Source organism: Nothobranchius furzeri, chromosome 12, assembly GCF_043380555.1.
Source record: "Nothobranchius furzeri strain GRZ-AD chromosome 12, NfurGRZ-RIMD1, whole genome shotgun sequence".
NCBI lineage: Eukaryota > Metazoa > Chordata > Actinopteri > Cyprinodontiformes > Nothobranchiidae > Nothobranchius > Nothobranchius furzeri.
This window is the reverse complement of record NC_091752.1, coordinates 55,742,220-55,760,463: the sequence shown is the minus strand read 5'-3', so window position 1 is coordinate 55,760,463 and position 18,244 is coordinate 55,742,220. Positions and strand designations below refer to the sequence as shown.

Genomic DNA, 18,244 nt, shown 5'->3' with positions numbered 1-18,244 from the left:
GTCTTTCTGCATGGAGTTTGCATTTTTCTCCTGAAGCACACGTGGGTTCTCTCCAGGTACTCCGTTCTCCTCCCACAGTCAATTCAATTCAATTCAATAATTTATTTCACTCAAAGTTTAAATATACAAACTTCAAATTAGAATATAAGCATTCAAGTGAAAAAGGGGGAGGAAGAAGAAAAAATCTTATATGACCTACCCCCTTTAACTAAGACAAGATAAATATCAAAAAGTTCAAAATAGCCCTGTACACAAAAAATAAAAATAAACCGCTCTCTTACTTCCACAAATAATATCACTACTAAAAAATTAATCCTCCATCCTCAACTCACCAAATCATACGATTTTAGCATTTTATCTTTATACATTTTTTTGAATTGATCAGTAGTTGTAAATTTTTTTAATTCATCATCCAGGTTATTCCATAATTTCACACCGTATATTGAAATACACATTTGCTTTAATGTAGTACGAACAAATATCCTTTTAAACTCTGGTTTCTTTCTACTCTTATCATTTTTTGGGATCAAAGCAAAGAACCTTTGTAGCCTTAAACATAATTAGTAAAATTTTCAAGTTAACTAAGTCTTTGAATTTCATAATTTTAGATAGAACAAAATATTTGTTAGTATGTTCTCTCGGATTAGCTTTATGTAGAATTCGCAAAACTTTCTTCTGTAACAGAAACAAAGGATTAGTGTTTGTTTTATACGTATTGCCCCAAACCTCAATACAATAAGTTAAGTATGGTAAGATAAATGAATAATATAATGTCTGAAGCATTGAAATTTCTAGAAAACCTTTGACTTTGTTTAAAATTCCAATACTTTTGGATATTTTTTGTTTTATATGTTTTATATGGGATTTCCAAGTAAGTTTATGGTCCAAGAGAACCCCTGAGAATCTGACTTCATTTACCCTATCAATTAAAAAACCATCAATAGACAACGTAACTAAATCATTAGTTTTTCTGTTACCAAAGACCATGAATTTTGTTTTATTCCATTTGAGAAATAATTTATTGTAATGAAACCACTTCTTAAGTTTAGACATTTCACAAACCATATTTTGAATAATAATTTCTAAATCATTTCCAGAACAAAATATATTTGTGTCATCAGCAAACAATATGAACTGTAATACTTTGGACACATCACAAATGTCATTTATATATAGAATAAAAAGCTTAGGGCCCAACACTGACCCCTGTGGGACACCTTGTGTAATCTCGAGTGAATCTGAAATTTCATCATCTAACTGTACAAATTGATTTCTATTGGTCAAATAACTACTTAACCAGTCATGGGCGATTCCACGTATCCCATAATCCCTCAGCTTGGAGAGTAAAATACTATGATCTATTGTGTCGAATGCCTTTTTTAAATCAATTAACAAACCCACTGTATATTGTTTTTTTTTCTATTGCTGATGAAAGTTCTTCATTTAATTCCAATAAAGTGTGTGTGTGTGTGTGTGTGTGTGTGTGTGTGTGTGTGTGTGTGTGTGTGTGTGTGTGTGTGTGTGTGTGTGTGTGTGTGTGTGTGTGTGTGTGTGTGTGTGTGCGTGTGTGTGCGTGTGTGTGCGTGTGTGTGTGTGTGTGTGTGTGTGTGTGTGTGTGTGTTTAGTTTGTCCTGCATTGCCCTTCAATTGAGTGGCAACCTGTCCAGGGTGCACTAATCATTCACACAAAGTAGATTTGTGTTTCATTATCTGAAAGTATCTGATTAGATAAAAAAAAACAATATATGTTTAGTTTAGTTTAAGTTTCAGAACAAGAATGTCATGATTTTACTTTAACTTTAATTTAAAAAACATAGATGTATTGAAATACAGAGTAAGCAACTTGTGAATACAATGCATGTATTAGTAGGCATATTCACATATGGAAAGTATCAATGTGAATAGATCATTTGGCAGTAGCTCTTCTGTACTTTTAATGTGTGAAAGTAAAATATTTAAACCGTCACCAAATGTCACCAACAACCCCTAACATCTGATTGGGCAATTTGCACAAGTCCAGAAAAAATCAATCCCAGAAAATGGATTGACGCTGAATGAGTCAAACTCCAGTCAGAGCACTAGCAGATCAAACAGCATGTGAAGAAGCAGTGAAGTACATTTTCTAAGTTGGTTATTATTGCTCTACGGTCACATCTTGATCACACAGCACAGAATAAACTCTAAAAAAATAAAACTATACCAGGTCATCCCACTTCTATTTTTCATTTGTTTTTTTTACTAAAGATTTAAAATATCCTAGTGAAGCATTTAATAAATTATATTTTAAAATTATGCATTTAAACAAGATTGTCATAATGTTACTTTAACTTTATTTTAAAAAATATAGATGTATTGAAATACAGCAACTTGTGAATACAACGCATGTATTCCTACTCCTCCTTGAACCGTCACCTTATCGTGGTGGAGGAGTTTGAGTGCCCTGTGTTGTAAGGAGACGGGGGGAGCTCCAAGTCCCAGAGATCCAGGCGTTGCCCCAGAATGCAGGAACCCCAAGGAGACTGCAACCAGAAAGGCCCCCGCCCCCCTCGAGAGGCACAGAGGATCGCCCCGGGGGGCCACAACCAGCAGCCGGCAGAGTCCCTGGAGATATCAGCGGCAAGCCCACAGGCCCGCCCGCAGTCTCCCACCCCCTAGCCGGCCGAGCCCGGGACCCAGCGACCCGGGACCCAGGGGCGACCACCCCCGCCGGGGACCCAGCAGAGCCCAGGGACCCAGACCCCACCAGGCAGCCACCGGGATCTAACAGGCAGATGCCAAAATCTTAAACCCCCAGACCCGGTTGCCACGAACACTCAGGCAGACCATGGCACAAGCCCTCACACCAGGTGTGGCAGGGGGAGGGGGGACAAAGATCTATATCATCAAGAGAAGTTCCAGGAGAGGGGAGGACCCAAAGGCCCCACCTGACATATACAGTCATACACAAACACAGTCACACACTCCCTCCCTCATGCTCACACATGCACATACAACCCAAGACTTACAAAAATGCACGCCGGACACTCACTCATGCTCCCCATACACACCCTATTCACTCTGGTCCCGGTACTGCTGCACATTGGGTACAACCATCACCGGTAACCAGAGTTTGACCCTTTCTGCTGGGGTGCTGATGAGCAGGCTCCCCCGCCCAACGCTGAGCACAGCAACCCACCACCCCAGACCCCAACCAGACGGCCAGATCTCCCTCCTAGCCTCCAGCCCCAGGAAGCCTAGCAACAACAGAGGTGGCTAAAACCCCTAGTCTCCCTCCACCTGCTCCAATATAGTGTTGTGTGATCATGAGGTGTATTCCATGGCTGTGGTGAGTGGGCAGTGCGGGCATCATCCGGCATATGCCAGCTGATGCCACCGCACCACCTCACTTACACCCTCAGCCATCAGTGTCTAAGTGCGGTTTAAAATTGGAAGTGGGCACCGGCACTCGGGAGGAGGCTGAAATATCCCCCTGCCAAATGCCGTTGAATGTGCTCACTCCCAAGGCCCTAAGTGTGTGTTTGTGTGGAATGTCGTCAGTGGAAGTGTATAAGGTGCAAATAAAATTGGGGGGCAGGTTGCCACAGGAATGCGGAAATGGGGTCCATACCCGCACTCCCTGACTTGCCCACCCCCAAAGGTCCTATGTGTATGTTTGTGTGATGATGTGAGGGAGCAGGAGGAGAGAAATATGCGGGGATGGGGAGGAATGGCTGGTTGGGCTTAGCCCTCCAGGGAGCCAGCTCCCCTACTGGCCCCAATAGGCACCTCTGTTGTCAAACTGCCACCCAGGGCATGGAGAAATGTATAAAGTCTACATACCTCTGCTTTGGGCCCGCTTTTTTTCTTCTTCCTTCCTTCGCTTCCAGAATGCTGATCCCGATGGCTTAGGCGTTCTTTTCATTGTAAAAGATATCAAAAGTTTCAACGCGACGACAACAGGATGTCCTTCTACAGCGCTAACCACGCACATGATCTACGGCACCCTTAACGGTCAAATGCATTGGAGCGGTGGCCCAAGCGGGAGCTCGTCATGCAACCAGATCATTAGAATTTAAATATTGATGTTTTAATTTCATGTCATTTCAGAGGGGAATTTTGAGTATGTAGAGAGTGCATTTCATATTACAAACATAAATTTAATAAACTTTTTTTTTTTGCGCCCTGTCCATCAGATGGCGCCCCAGGCGGCCGCCTGTGTCGCCTGTCGGCAAAGACGGCCCTGCCTGCAGCCGTATGTTTTGGACACCCGAGTGAAGAGAGGAGCAGAGCTGTCAACTGATCACCACCTGGTGGTGAGTTGGATCAGATGGCAGGGGAAGATGCCGCGTAGACCTGGCAGACCCAAACGCATAGTGAGGGTCTGCTGGGAACGCCTGGCAGAAGAACCTGTCAAGACGGTCTTCAACTCCCACCTCCGGCAGAGCTTTGACCATGTCCCGAGAGCAGTGGGGGACTTCGACTCCGAGTGGGCCTTGTTCCACTCTGCGATTGTTGAGGCGGCTGTTGCTAGCTGTGGTCGCAAGGTGGCCGGTGCCAGTCGTGGTGGCAACCCCCACACCCGCTGGTGGACACCAGAGGTTCTGGGAGCTGTCAGGCTGAAGAAGGAGGCCTACAGGGCGTGGCTGGTCTGTGGGTCTCCGGAGGCAGCAGACTGGTACCGGATAGCCAAGCAGGGTGCGGCCATGACAGTTGCCGAGGCAAAATCTCTGACGTGGGAGGAGTTTGGTGAGGCCATGAAGAAAGACTATCGATGGGCTGCAAAGAGGTTCTGGCAAACTGTCCGGCGCCTCAGGAGAGGAAGGCAGCAACTCGCTCACACTGTTTACAGTGGGGATGGGGAGCTGCTGACGTCAACCATGGCTGTAGTTGGACAGTGGAAGGAATACTTTGAGGAGCTCCTCAATCCCACCTACGCGCACTCCGAGGAGGAACCAGAGCCGGGAGACCTGGGGATGGGCTGTCCAATCTCGAGGGCAGAAGTTGCTGAGGTAGTCAATTAACTACACAGCGGCGGAGCCCCGGGGGCGGATGAGATTCGTCCTGGGTATGTCAAGGCTATGAATGTTGTAGGGCTGTCGTGGTTGACACGTCTCTGCAACATTTCGTGGTCATCGGGGGCAGTTGTGGACTGGCAGACCGGGGTGGTGGTCCCCATCTTTAAGAAGGGTGACCTGAGGGTGTGTTCCAACTATAGGGGGATCACATTCCTCAGCCTCCCTGGAAAGGTCTACTCCAAGTTACTGGAGAGGAGGGTCTGATCGATAGTTGAATCTCAGATTGAGGAGGAGGAATGTGGTTTTCGTCCTGGCCGTGGAACTGTGGACCAGCTCTATACCCTTGTAAGTGTGATGGAGGAGGCATGGGAGTTTGCCCAACCAATCCACAGGTGTTTTTTGGATTTGGAGAAGGCTTATGACCGTGTCCCCAGGGGCACCCTGTGGGGGACGCTCCAGGAGTATGGGGTGGGTGGCTTTCTGTTAAGGGCCATTCAGTCCCTTTACCAGAGGAGCGTGAGTTTGGTCTGCATAGACGGTAGTAAGTCGGACCTGTTCCCGTGAGGGTTGGACTCCGCCAGGGCTGCCCTATGTCACCGGTTCTGTTCATCACTTTTATGGACAGAATTTCTAGGCACAGCCGTGGCATGGAGTGTGACGAGTTTGGTGGCAGGAGAATCTTGTCCCTGCTTTTTGCAGATGATGTGGTCCTCCAAGCTTCATCCATTTCTGATCTTCAGCTCTTGCTGGGTAGGTTCGCGGCCGAGTGTGAAGCGGCTGGGATGAGGATCAGCACCTCCAAATCTGAGACCATGGTTCTCAACTGGAAAAGAGGTGGCTTGCCAACTCCGGGTCGGGAGAGAGGTCCTACCTCAAGTGGAGGAGTTTAAATATCTTGGGGTCTTGTTCACGAGTGAGGGTAGGAGGGATCGGGAAATCGACAGGCGGATTGGTTCAGTGTCTGCAGTGATGCGGACGCTGAACCAATCTGTCATGGTGAAGAGGGAGCTGAGCCAGAAAGCCAGGCTCTCGATTTACCGGTCAATCTACGTCCCAATCCCCACCTATGGTCATGAGCTTTGGGTAATGACCGAAAAAACGAGATTGCGGATACAAGCGGCCGAAATGAGATTCCTCCATAGGGTGGCCGGGCTCAGCCTTAGAGATAGGGTGAGGAGCTTGGACATTCAGGAGGGACTCGGAGTAGAACCGCTGCTCTTCCGGATCGAAAGGAGCCAGTTGAGGTGGTTTGGGCATCTGGTCAGGATGTCTCCTGGACGCCTCCCTGGGGAGGGGTTTCGTGCATATCCAGCCGGCAAGAGGCCCCCGGGTCGACCCAGGACATGTCGGGGAGGTTACATCTCCAATCTGGTCCGGGAACGCCTTGGGGTCCTGCCGGAGGAGCTGGTGGAGGTGGCCGGGGAGAGGACAGTCTGGAGCTCCCTAGTTGGGATGCTGCCCCCGTGACCTGGACCCAGATAAGCGGAGGAAGATGATGACAACTATGCATTTAATTTAGATTCAAGTTAGGTAGCATTTCTACAATGTATGTAATGAATCATATATTAATTGTGTTTTGGCACTATTTTCCTTCCATAAACATTGTAAAAAGAAATCTTGAGTGTTATAGGATTGTCTATAATGATGCTTGAAAAACACAAATGGGATGTAAGTTTTAATCACATCTTCTAGGCTTCACAGTCAAATAAATAAATTTGACACTGACAAGTGAGTCAGACACCTAAGAGATTTTTTCTCCCAAAAATTAGGTTGCTTATAAATAGAAGAAATCCTGTGGGAGGCAGATGATGGTGAGCGTGACCTAGCTGGTCAAGTTTTATCAGAATAACACAAAAACAGCCTGTCAATGACACCTCACATCTTCTGATAGATGACCTATGAGGAAGGTGACTTGGAGCATGTGTGTGCGTGTGCGTGTGTGTGTGTGTGTGTGTGTGTGTGTGTGTGTGTACGTGCAGAGTGTGAGATTGACAACTCTAACAGGAAGTGACAGTGATTGAACAAAGCCACTGACAGACTCAAATATGGAATGAAGAATACCCGATCCAGATTCTCCACACCTAAAACTGCTGCTCACATCATAAATCCCACCACTCATCTTTCACGCATCTTTATTTTATAATGTGATGGAATAAAAACAAGAAATATTCAGACTAGTACAAAAAATAATCGACAAATGAACAGCTTTGAGAAGATTCTAACAATTATTACTATTATTCATGTTCGAATGACAGGCTGTCATGTTGAGTGTTGGTTTTGGACCCATATGCAGGTATGTGAAGCACTGAGGCAGCAAACTACTTAAATCCATTTATTGCAGGGACTTGGGAGTGCAGGAACAGGAACAGAAGCACATTGGCATGGGGAGACATAAGACAAGGACAACAGATCAACCAACAAAAGACACAGGACTGACAGGGCTTAAATACACAGGAACAGGTGATCAGGTTAACAAGAGGCAGGTGCAACCAATAAACACAAGGGGAGACAAGAGGCAACTGAGGCTGGGAAGCAGAACATGACACAGGCACTGTTTCCAGAACGTTAGGATGCTACTGGCAGAAAAGTACAGCTAAAACAACTGCAGGTGTTAGTCTATGGCAGGGGTGGGGAACCCTGGTCCATCGAGGGCCGCTATCCAGCATATTTTAGTTTCAACCCTGCATCATCCCACCTGATTTCAATCATCAGGTGATTAACAAGCTTCTGCAGAGCCTGAAAAGCAGCAGAACATGTGAATCAACCACCGAATCAGAAGGGTTGGAGCAAAGACATGCAGGATATCGGCCCTCGAGGACCAGGGTTCCCCACTCCTGGTCTATGGGGAGAAAAAAGTTTCAAAAAATCTGTGCGTGTGTGTCTACATTTGTGAGTATGTATCTAAACTTGTGCATGTGTATTTAGATTTGTGTGTGTGTAACTAAAGTTTTGTGTGTGTGTAACTCTCGACTTGTAACTTGTGTTTACATTTTCATGTGTAACTTCAGCTCCTACACATACAAATCATTGAACACACACGCACAAATCACCTGGTAAACACGGACAAAACTACATGTTATGGAAATTGTATATTTCATTACTTTAGTTAACAAATCTATTAACTGAATGTCCTGAAAGCACACACACACACACACTCTTGTCCCACACACACACACACACTGACTCTCTCTCTACCTCTTATCTTCCTCTATAAATAAAGTCTGTGAACAGACGTTCGAGCCTTTTGCTTCGGCATCTTGCCACAGCTATAACTGTTTGACTTGTCTGTTCATTGTCTCCTTCCCTCTTCACTATAGGAAATGGGTTATTGATAAACATATTGATAAAATCCATGACAACAAATTACAAATCAAGAGTTACACACACACAAATCTAGATACACATGCACAAATTTAGATACATACGCACAAATGTAGACACACACACACACACAGATCTTTTGAAACTTTTTTTCTCCCTATACTTATTTATAGCAGACAGATGCTAACATGGTTTTACTGGTGAGTGAAACTTATGTCTTCTTAGCAGAGAGCTCGTTCAGGGGATTATAATTTATTTATTTATTTTTTGCCATCTAAACAATTCAAACTTCTGAACTTTCCTTACTTTGAAACCAACACTTGAAACATATTGCTTGTATCAAGTTTCATGTGAAAGCTGTTCTAACGCACTGTGAAATCATGTTCAGAAGTGGGCATGCTTAAATGAAAATAATCTATAATAAAGTGGAGTGTGGTGCCTTGGTCTGTCTGAGTGTTCGGGCTCCCAGGTCGAAAGTTTAAGATTTTTGGGGTCTGCCCAAGCCCTAATGCGGCTCAAAATTTGAGGCCAACCCGGAAGCAGTAGCGGTTTTAGGCACGGGCAGACAGGGCAGTTGCCCGGGCGGCATTTTTTCATGACACAAAAGGGGCGCACAAGCGCGGAGTAAAAAAAAAAAAAAAAAAGGAAATCTGCGCCGCACCGAGGTTTTCTATTATCTGTCATATGACAGTGTCTGGATTGGAAACAGCAAGTTGGCGCCCCCTGCAGTTGCAGGCGCTCCTGCTGACTGAGAACGTTTACGTGCTCCGTGTGTCTATGAAGAACAGGAAGGGGAGGGGTGCGGCGGAGGAATTCACCTCAGCGTCTTTCCCAAATGAAATGAGCGTGCAGGGGCTGAATCAACTGTATCAACATGGCTAAAGTCAATCACATCTTAACGTTCTTCAATATTTCATTCATAATATCATAAACACAGGCCTATCATTCTTTCAGGTTTCTCTGAATTGTGTGAAATGGCCGAATAAAAAAAGGAAAAACAAAACGATTTTGTGGTCACCCCCCCATCAAGGTCAAATTGTTTAGTCCTGACTAAAGGAAACTTACTGAGTCAGGAGCCAAACAGAAGAGATGAACATAAAAAGGCTAAAACCACCAGGTGCCCCCATTCAGGGGGAAAAAAAGAAAAAAGAGCAGAAAGATAAAGGTATGTAGCTCTCTTGATGCATGTTTTCAATTTTTTGAACCAGTTAACTGGGATTTTAACAGTTAAATTCGGTCAGCTAATTGCTAACAGAGCTAATAGGGCTGAAAAATTGAAACGAATATTCAAATGGTTTGAAAAAATTCCTTGAATCGTTTTTTACTGATTCAAACTAGGATTTGTTAAATGCTCACTGCAGCCCGTGGCCTGCCTGAACAACAACAAACACATGTTGATCATGTTCGCATAATAATAAATAAAACAATTCTACAAGCAGAAGAAAACACCCCAGTCACCACTAACTATCCTGTTTATTTATTGCAGATGGCTGCACTGATTATTTTTACATGATTTGTTCTGTAAAAGTTGGCATTTTTGGTAGTCTACAGTTTTTTATGTCAGTTTAAATTACAATTTCAGAGGCAATTCTAAAATATTATGGATCATGAGATCTATTGGAGATCTACCCCAACTTTTGGACTGCTCTGCCAGTCACTGTGGCTCAAGCTGAGAGGAGCTTTTCAAAACTTGATCAAGTCATACCTGAGGTCACCTATGTTTCAGGGGCGGCTCACTAATCTGGCTCTGAATAGTATCAATCACTCAGTAGGGGAGCAGATTTCATATGATGATATTATTGATGACGTTGCATCAAGGTTAGGTTTTAATTTTAGTTTGTGTTTTCTGTTCTAAGTGCAATGCTGTAGTGATTATCTTTAGTTTGTTACGTGTGAAATATTTTTGCTATTTAGAATATTTATTATCGATTATGTTCATATATTCTTAATATTTAGTTATTGTTTGTTTTTGTATATTTGATTCTATATATTTTGATACAGTATATAATGTATAGTGCTTTACATTCTGACAACTTCATAGTAATTAATGTAAATATGTGCAACTTAGAAAAATGAATGTTCAATAGTCGTTCTAATAAAACATGCCTGTTTGTAGAAAACATGCGTGTGTTCATGCAGGTGGGGTGGTGTGGTGGTGGTGGTGGTGGGGGGTGGGGGGGCGGTTGGGGGGGGGGCGCTCAAAGGGGGCCTCGCCCGGGGAGTAATTCGATGTAGAACCGCCACTGCCCGGAAGTACCAAAAATTGCAGTTCCACCCTCATCCGCTGGGGGCTGGTGTCAGAAGCAAGCAAATCCTCATTGACTCCCATGTTAAAAATACCAATTTCACAGCAGAAATAAACATGTTTACAGCAGGGGCAGATTTAGGACTGAAGAAGATCTGGGGCTTAACACACACACACGCGCACACGTGACACGCACTAGTCAACATCATATATATATTTGTCTTGTACCACATAATTTTTAATCTGAAGCTTCATATTAAGCATATTCAGGGCAGAGTATTGTTCCTGTTAGTGTTTAGTGTGAGATAATAGTAAATATTCCCTTTCTTTCTCCAACAACTTTACCTGATAGTAAGCTAACTTTAGGCAAACCAGCAGCACAACAAATATTTTCAAATAAGACTCACAAACCTGAGTCAGCACCAGTATCAAAGCTGGGGTTCTGTCACCGTACTTTTTGTCTAAAAAACGTCCTTATGTCCATCTTCACTCATGCGTTTCAGGCGGAGAGTGTAGAAGCCGGCTGCTGAAGGGCTTCTTCTTCAGTGGTGGAGGCTCAGGCAGGCTGTATACAAACTACTGCCAGCTGCTCCCTCTCTGTTGGACTTTGGTACTGCATGTTACTTCCACGTTTGAGATCCGGGGCTTTTCATAAAACATCCGGGGCTTCAGCCCAAGTAGCCGGGCCTAACGCCACCCCTGGTTTACAGCCTGGTACCAAAACATGTTTTTGGTATAATTATCTAGTTTACACTCATGACAACTCTGAGGGGGGTGAATTTTTTTCTCACTCTTCTGTTTAAGTGTATTAAAAGCCTAAAATTCTGTATAATTACTGAGCATCCGACCCACGTGACCACAGAGCTAGCTCCGTGGAAAGGCCTCAGTAGAGCCTCAGTCTGGCCTGGAAACTGTTCCGGGATTTTGAGTCTCTGTGTTTGTGTATTCCTTTTTGGATATTTTTTGTGCAATTGTTGGACAAAATGACTTGCTGTGGCATTAATTGCACTAATAGAGCGTCCAAGGAGTCTCCACTTCATTTTTTCGGTAAGTAAAATTATATTTATATATTTTTGGTCACTGCGGAGCTGAGCTTAGATTTTAACATGTACTGTTTAACCATGAATGTAATGTAATAGGGTAAAACCCAGTGCATTTAACATAATGCTGCACTTTAGAAAATGGGTTGAAATATAACATGTTTGTGGAGCTGGGTTCCAACTATCGGCTTGTGGAGCTCTCGGGAGACCGATGTTTTCCACCCGTTTCTCCCCTCCCCGCAGCTCGGCGCATCTGTCGGATTGCGGCTTCTGTCTGCTGCGCGGGCTGCCGGCTTTCAGCAGCTTTTGGGAGACCTCTGTGTTCCACCCGGTTTAACCCAGCGGTCAGCTTAGCACATCTCTGACTCAGAAGCTCTGGTGAAGTGCACAGTAAACTCCGGTTGTAGCTAGGTTGCTACCTCCGTTAGCTCAGCTCCCACCTTCGCATTAGCTTTGGGTTAGCTTCAGGTTAGCTTGTAGCTAGTTCGACCGGGTGTCGTCAGTTGGTCCCAGCTTTACAGCCCCACACTCAGCTCCACCTCTCTTCCTTTTTGTGGAATTGTCTGGGCTTGACAGAACCTGTGACACGGTCAAAATGGCGGTGGTGGCTACCTCCCATTTAGCCTCAAAAACGTGTTATTGGAGTCTATGGAAAGTAATTGTCCAGCATATATGACGATGGGTCTGCCTGATCGATCCCGGTGGCTGCCTGGTGTGATCTGAGTCCCTGGGCTCTGTTGGGTCCCCGGTGGGGCTGGTCACCCCTGGGCCCCGGGTCACTGGGTTCCAGGTTTGGGGGTGGGAGGCTGCGGGTGGGCCTGTGGGCTTGCCACTGATATCTCCCGGGATTCTGCCGGCTGCTGGTTGTGACCCCCGGGGCAATCCACTGCGCCTCTCGAGAGGGGGCTGGGGCTTTTCTGGTTACAGTCTCCCTAGGGTCCCTGCACTCTGAGACAGCTCCTGGATCTCTGGGAATTGGAGCTCCTTCCATCTCCTACGCATCTTTGAGGGGCAGATCTGTGGTCCCTCACACTCTCTATTGCAGGGGTCAGCAACCCCCGGACTCCGGTCCAAATCCGGACCCCGAGAGGGTTTTGTCCGGACCTCAAAGCATTTTCTTATTTACTTTGCTTCCTATCGGCTGCAGTGGCTGTCAGCGCCAGGCTGCTATGCAGATCAGCGACAGTAGGTGGCAGTAATGCGCCACTCACCGCACGCGCGCACAGGGAAAAACAACATAGATGTTTCATTTAAAGCTGTTTGCTCAGTAACTAGCTTGGATGCTCACACTTGCTAATAAAATGAGGATGACTTGCAAACACGAGTGAGTAAATGAAGATGGCTTTGTCAAAAATACGTAAAGTAGTCAATGAAAATCGGACATTTAAAGATGAATGGATTGAAGTATGCCTTTATTTTACCTAGCTTATTTTATTTTAAAAGAAAGACAACAACTGAAAGAAAAGGTCAGGCAAATTCCCATGTGGGCCACAAGCACAACAAGGAGACCAGAAGTTTTATCCCAAGATGTACAGTCCCAGCTTGACTGCTATTCAGAGTGCTCCATGCATATCGTTAGCAGTTGATGAATCAACAGATGTGAATGACAATGCAGCTTCTGGTATATGTCAGATTCTATCATGAGGACAGTAAAACTTTTGTGGAGGATCTTTTAGGCATCACAGCACTAAAAACACACACCAGAGGGGAGGATTTTTACTCAGCAATTAAAGACCCTGACTGAAAGAGGGATTAATCTGAAAGATGTTGTCTCTTACCACTGATGGGGCACCTTCAATGATAGGACAAGAAAAAGGGGCAATTAGTCGACTAAAAGAGGACAAACCGGACCTGTTGTCATATCATTGTATTATTCATGTGTCTGTACTGTGTTCCTCCCTCTCAGAGGAATATGCTGAGGTAATGAACACAGTCACTAAACTTGTTAACTTTCTCCTTGCTTCTTCATCTCATCAGCATCGTCGGCTTCGTGAATTTTTAGCAGAGGTGAATGCAGAGGGCAATGACCTACTCTTGCATTCCAATGTTAGGTGGTTAAGCAAAGGCAGAGTGCTTGCACGCTTCTGGGTTCTACGACACGAAATACAACAGTTCTTGTCACAACAACAAAGTCACAAGGCCAGTGTTTTTTTGCAGTTTCTGGAGGATTAGAAAAACATGGACAAAGTATAGCTTTTGTTCTTGACATCACAGGGCATCTCAATGATCTGAATTTGAGATTACAAGGAAAGAACAACTCTGTGTGTGATTGATTTAAAATCTTCGGACTCAGGATAAATTTGGTGATGGAGGTAGTGGACCTCTTGCTGTTTTAGTTGGGGACCCCATATACAAGCACGTGTGTGGTGCTCTCATAAGTATGGACTTGCATTTTCAACACATATCTTAAGGCTGTGGTTGGCACTTAATGCACTGTGATTTATTATTGTGTGATTGTTCAGTAAAACAATAATGATTTTATATTTCCTCTTCAGGTTGACGCAGTGATTGTTTGCTCCTGTTGTATTGTTGTGTGTCCCTTTTCTTTTTTTTTTCTCCTTCTGCAGGTCTAGAAGCAAAATCTTGTTCATCATTGATTGTTTATTTTTGTGGAACCCCCCTTCCTTTTGTCTCGTCCTTTCTCTTTCACCTCTATCTCCGTGTCTGGTCGGAATAACAAAGCATCTAAAACACAATAACAAAGTTTTAAGTAACAGGCGTGACATTAAAGCAGAAGCTTTGATGCTCCACCTGAGAGTAAATCTGTAAGGCTTGTTACCATCATTCAGACATTACTTCTGTTTGCTTCACAGCCAGACAGGACACGGGGAAAAATTAAAAAAAAAAATACATGAACATAATCACACAATCTATGTAAACAGATGTCACACAGTACACTCTGACATCTATAACAATGTTGAGGTTTTAGGACCATATTTAGTCTGAAATCCACTCCAAAAATCTGCTGTCTGGCTAGCTGACTATTAGCCTAGAGTGGGGGAAAGCAGTTGTGTTGCGATGGCTGCATTCCATTTCGACGATGTTCTCTTCCTCTGCAGTTTTACAGATCAAGCAGCCTGCATAGCTGCAGAAGTGGAATGCAGTCTTTATTAAGAATGGAGACCACTGCTGCATTCACTTACAATCCAACGTTTGAGCTTCACTGTGAATATGTCATCTTACAATTGATATTTTATTGTATAAATGTTCTAGATTTAAATATTTATTGTTTGTATGTGTTAGAATTTATGTTTTTATTGTCTACATATAGAGGTTTTACTGTCTCAGTTTTGGGATGGCACCAGGTGTGGCCAGCCTATTTGCCGGGGGGGGCATGCAAACCCACTTTAAACATCCTGAGCTATCTTTTCAAGTCTCAGTTGACAAATCTTTAGAAGATGTAGAACATTTTGCAGCAAACAGTGAAGCATCTCAGCTTTCTCCAGAAATCCATTCTGAACCATCCCATCTTGTAAATCCTTGGTTCTTCTAAAATCCTAAAACAGTTTCCTGGATCCCTGACCCATCGAACGTAGCAGGAGAAGATTCCAATGCTGTGGAGGACAATCTGCCTTGTTTAAATACCTAAAATATCCCATCCATCTTAACAACTACAGTCCTGTTGCCCCAACATCACACATATCATGAAAGTCCTACAGAGACTGGTCCACCTGAATGAGCTAACTTTCAGGACCATCTGTAGTTTGTTTATTGCTTTGGGTTGGAGTAGAAGACAACCACCACAACTTGACAAAGAAGGCAGCTTGGCGGGAATCGTGTTCTTTGGTTTCGCCAGTGCCTTTATACAATCTAATGACTGTAAGAAGATCCAAAAGATACAATGCCTACCCGAATTACTATCTACCTGACAAACAGACCCCACTTTGTTGGACTAAAGGACTGTGGTGTCCAGTCAGCAACAGAAGCACCAGAGGGAACGGTGCTCTCTGAACACCACACACTTCCAGTACAATTCAGAGTCTTGTCATTTGCAGAAACATTAAGATGGCTCTGCCGTTATCTGGTATACCAGATATAGACATGAGACTCAGGAAAGAAACCTGGTGGACCAGTTTGTGGAATGGAATGGCTACATCTCAAATGTGAACAAAACAAAGGAGATGGATGTGGATTTTAGGATTTTAGAAGAACCAAGGATTTACAAGATGGGATGGTTCAGAATGGATTTCTGGAGGAAGCTGAGATGCTTCACTGTTTGATGCAAAATGTTCTACATCTTCTAAAGCACTGGTTCCCAACCTGGGGTCCCCACAAGACTGTTTGCATGGAGACTGAGAACATTATATTTGTCAAATGTACATTTATAAAATCCCAATAACACACCCAATGGTTCAATTGAAGCTCAGTATGAGTTATTCTTCTAGTTACAGCTTGTAATTAATCACTTTTAATGTTATTAGGATGTGGTTTGGAGTTGGGATGGGGGTCCTGGCTTGTCTTGGACACGAGCGAGGGGGTTCTTGAGGAATAAAGGTTGGAACCACTGTTCTAAAGCCTGTGTAGAGAATGCAATCTGATCTGCAGTCATTTGTTGGGGCAGCCGATGATTGTAAAAAGCCAAAAAAGCTGATTAAAAAAAGGCTGTCTCTGTTTTGGAGTTGGTTGGACAAAGGAGGATACATCATAAAATGAAGAATGTGATGGACAACCCTGAGCATCCTCTCCACATGGCAGTAATTCAACAACAGAGCATCTTTAGTCAGATGCTTCTTCAGATCTGCTGCAGAAGATCCTTCCTGCCCACAGATTGATCTATACATCTACAAAAATTCTATGAAACTGAAATAACAAGATAATACAACATCTAATCTCCCTCTAGAAATATTAAAGTATTCTTGAACTGGAATGTCTAATTGTGAGAATCAGAGAAAACCATTTACACCAAAACAGCACCTTGAGGATTTACTCAGGGGCAACCTGGAAGCCAAACAGTACACCATGGCTGTTTAAAATGAGCCACACCTTCTGCTGGGAGCACCTTTCTTTGGTAGGAATATTTCTGGTGGTCATGAAATAAAGGCTGTTCTTATGACAAAGGGGTCATCCTCAAACAGATAAAAGAGGTCAGCGTTGCTCCTGAATCTAACAAACTACTGAGTTATCTGATGAGATGAATCACTTCTCCTGGGGTCCCTGTACCTTCTGGGTGCCTAAACAGCAGAGGAACAGCAGTGCTGATGCATAATTTACTCCAGTGCAAAACAAACATTACAAAGCATTTTCACAGGCAGCTTCATGAGGAGGAGACCGGTGACATCTATCAGACCGAGGGAGACAGAGATGCGTTTCGGGAAGCTGAGATGTTAGACAATCTTTGTTCTTCAGCGGATCACTCACGAGACAAGATGAGCCAACGCTGGTCTAAATCTGCAGTCACAAACTACTCACCAGTTAGCTATAAATGCCACATTTCAAATCTGTGACAGCTAATTCCAAACTCATTCTTCAAAGAACAACTGCTTTCCCGTACTCACCTCAGGCAGCAATTCATAGTTTCTTGGAACTTCAGATCAAGTACACACATAAAGATCTGTGCCGTTTTTGTGCAGCATCTGCATGAGTGTCTGTATTCATACGTGTGCACATCTCCAGCAGCAGCAGCAAGCTGGCAGCGGCAGCTATGAGCTGTGTGCTGAGGAAGGAAAATGAGCATCCACAAAAAAATTAATAATTAAAAAAAGGACGGTATCACTGGGAGAATCACAGCTGACAAGGAGGACTGGGAAAGAAAGAGATCATCTGAGAGAAAGTCACTGAGAAGAGAGAAGATGGAGAGAATGGGACAAGCAAAAAAAAGGAGAAAGAAAAAGAAAATGCAAGTGTGAACAGCGGCTTTGTGTTTGGGGTTTAAATTTTCCAATCAGTGCTGAGGAGTTAGAAATATGATCTACAGAGAAGAGCACTGCCCATCTGGCACACAGGCATGATACAGAAAAGTCACATTCAGGCAGATTTGGCGCCACTGTTGTTCACTAAAACAGATACCTAGGGGGCTATGCTCAATACGGACTTTTTGGTGCTCTATACGTTTGTGACAATATTTATCATTTATTCAGAAATACACTGGTTTACATAAGGACATGGGAAAAAAGGACTCTAGTCATCAATTCATTTTCCCAGGAATGCACGAAAGGATTCATGAAACTCATAAATCTCTCAACACAACACAAATCAGATCATATCAGTGGTCCATTAATACCTAGCTGTAGGGAAAATGCATCAAACTATAATCATGGAAAGGAAACTCATGGTGCAGATAATTACTGACAGAAAGGGTTTAAATACCATCATTTGGCTTACACTAGAACTAATTAAAAAGGGATCTACAGCCACTAAACAGAGGTTACAAACAATGAATCTCAAATGGAATCAACAGGATTTTGTACATTAATGAAGATCTGTCGTTAGTTTTCAGAAACACTTTAAATAAAAAAATCACGATCACTTCAAATATTTGCAGCTAAGAAACTTTATGAAAAAGCAAATCGTTCTTGGGGGGGGGGGGGGGGGATATGCTGGTGCACCATTTCTCTGACCTAAAATTTGCCCACACAGCTGAGCTTCAGACGGCAGGTTTTGGAGTCTTGTTTCCTGATATTTGACAATCTCGCCTCTGATTGGAT

The 18,244-nt window shown here is 43.8% G+C and overlaps 1 protein-coding gene across 4 annotated transcripts in view; it reads right to left on the bottom strand.

Annotated features, from left to right (window-relative positions):
* The window catches only part of grid2ipa (glutamate receptor, ionotropic, delta 2 (Grid2) interacting protein, a), a 63,876-nt gene that overhangs the window by 37,770 nt on the left and 7,862 nt on the right, over positions 1-18,244 (bottom strand). The gene's annotated exons all lie outside the window — the stretch shown is intronic.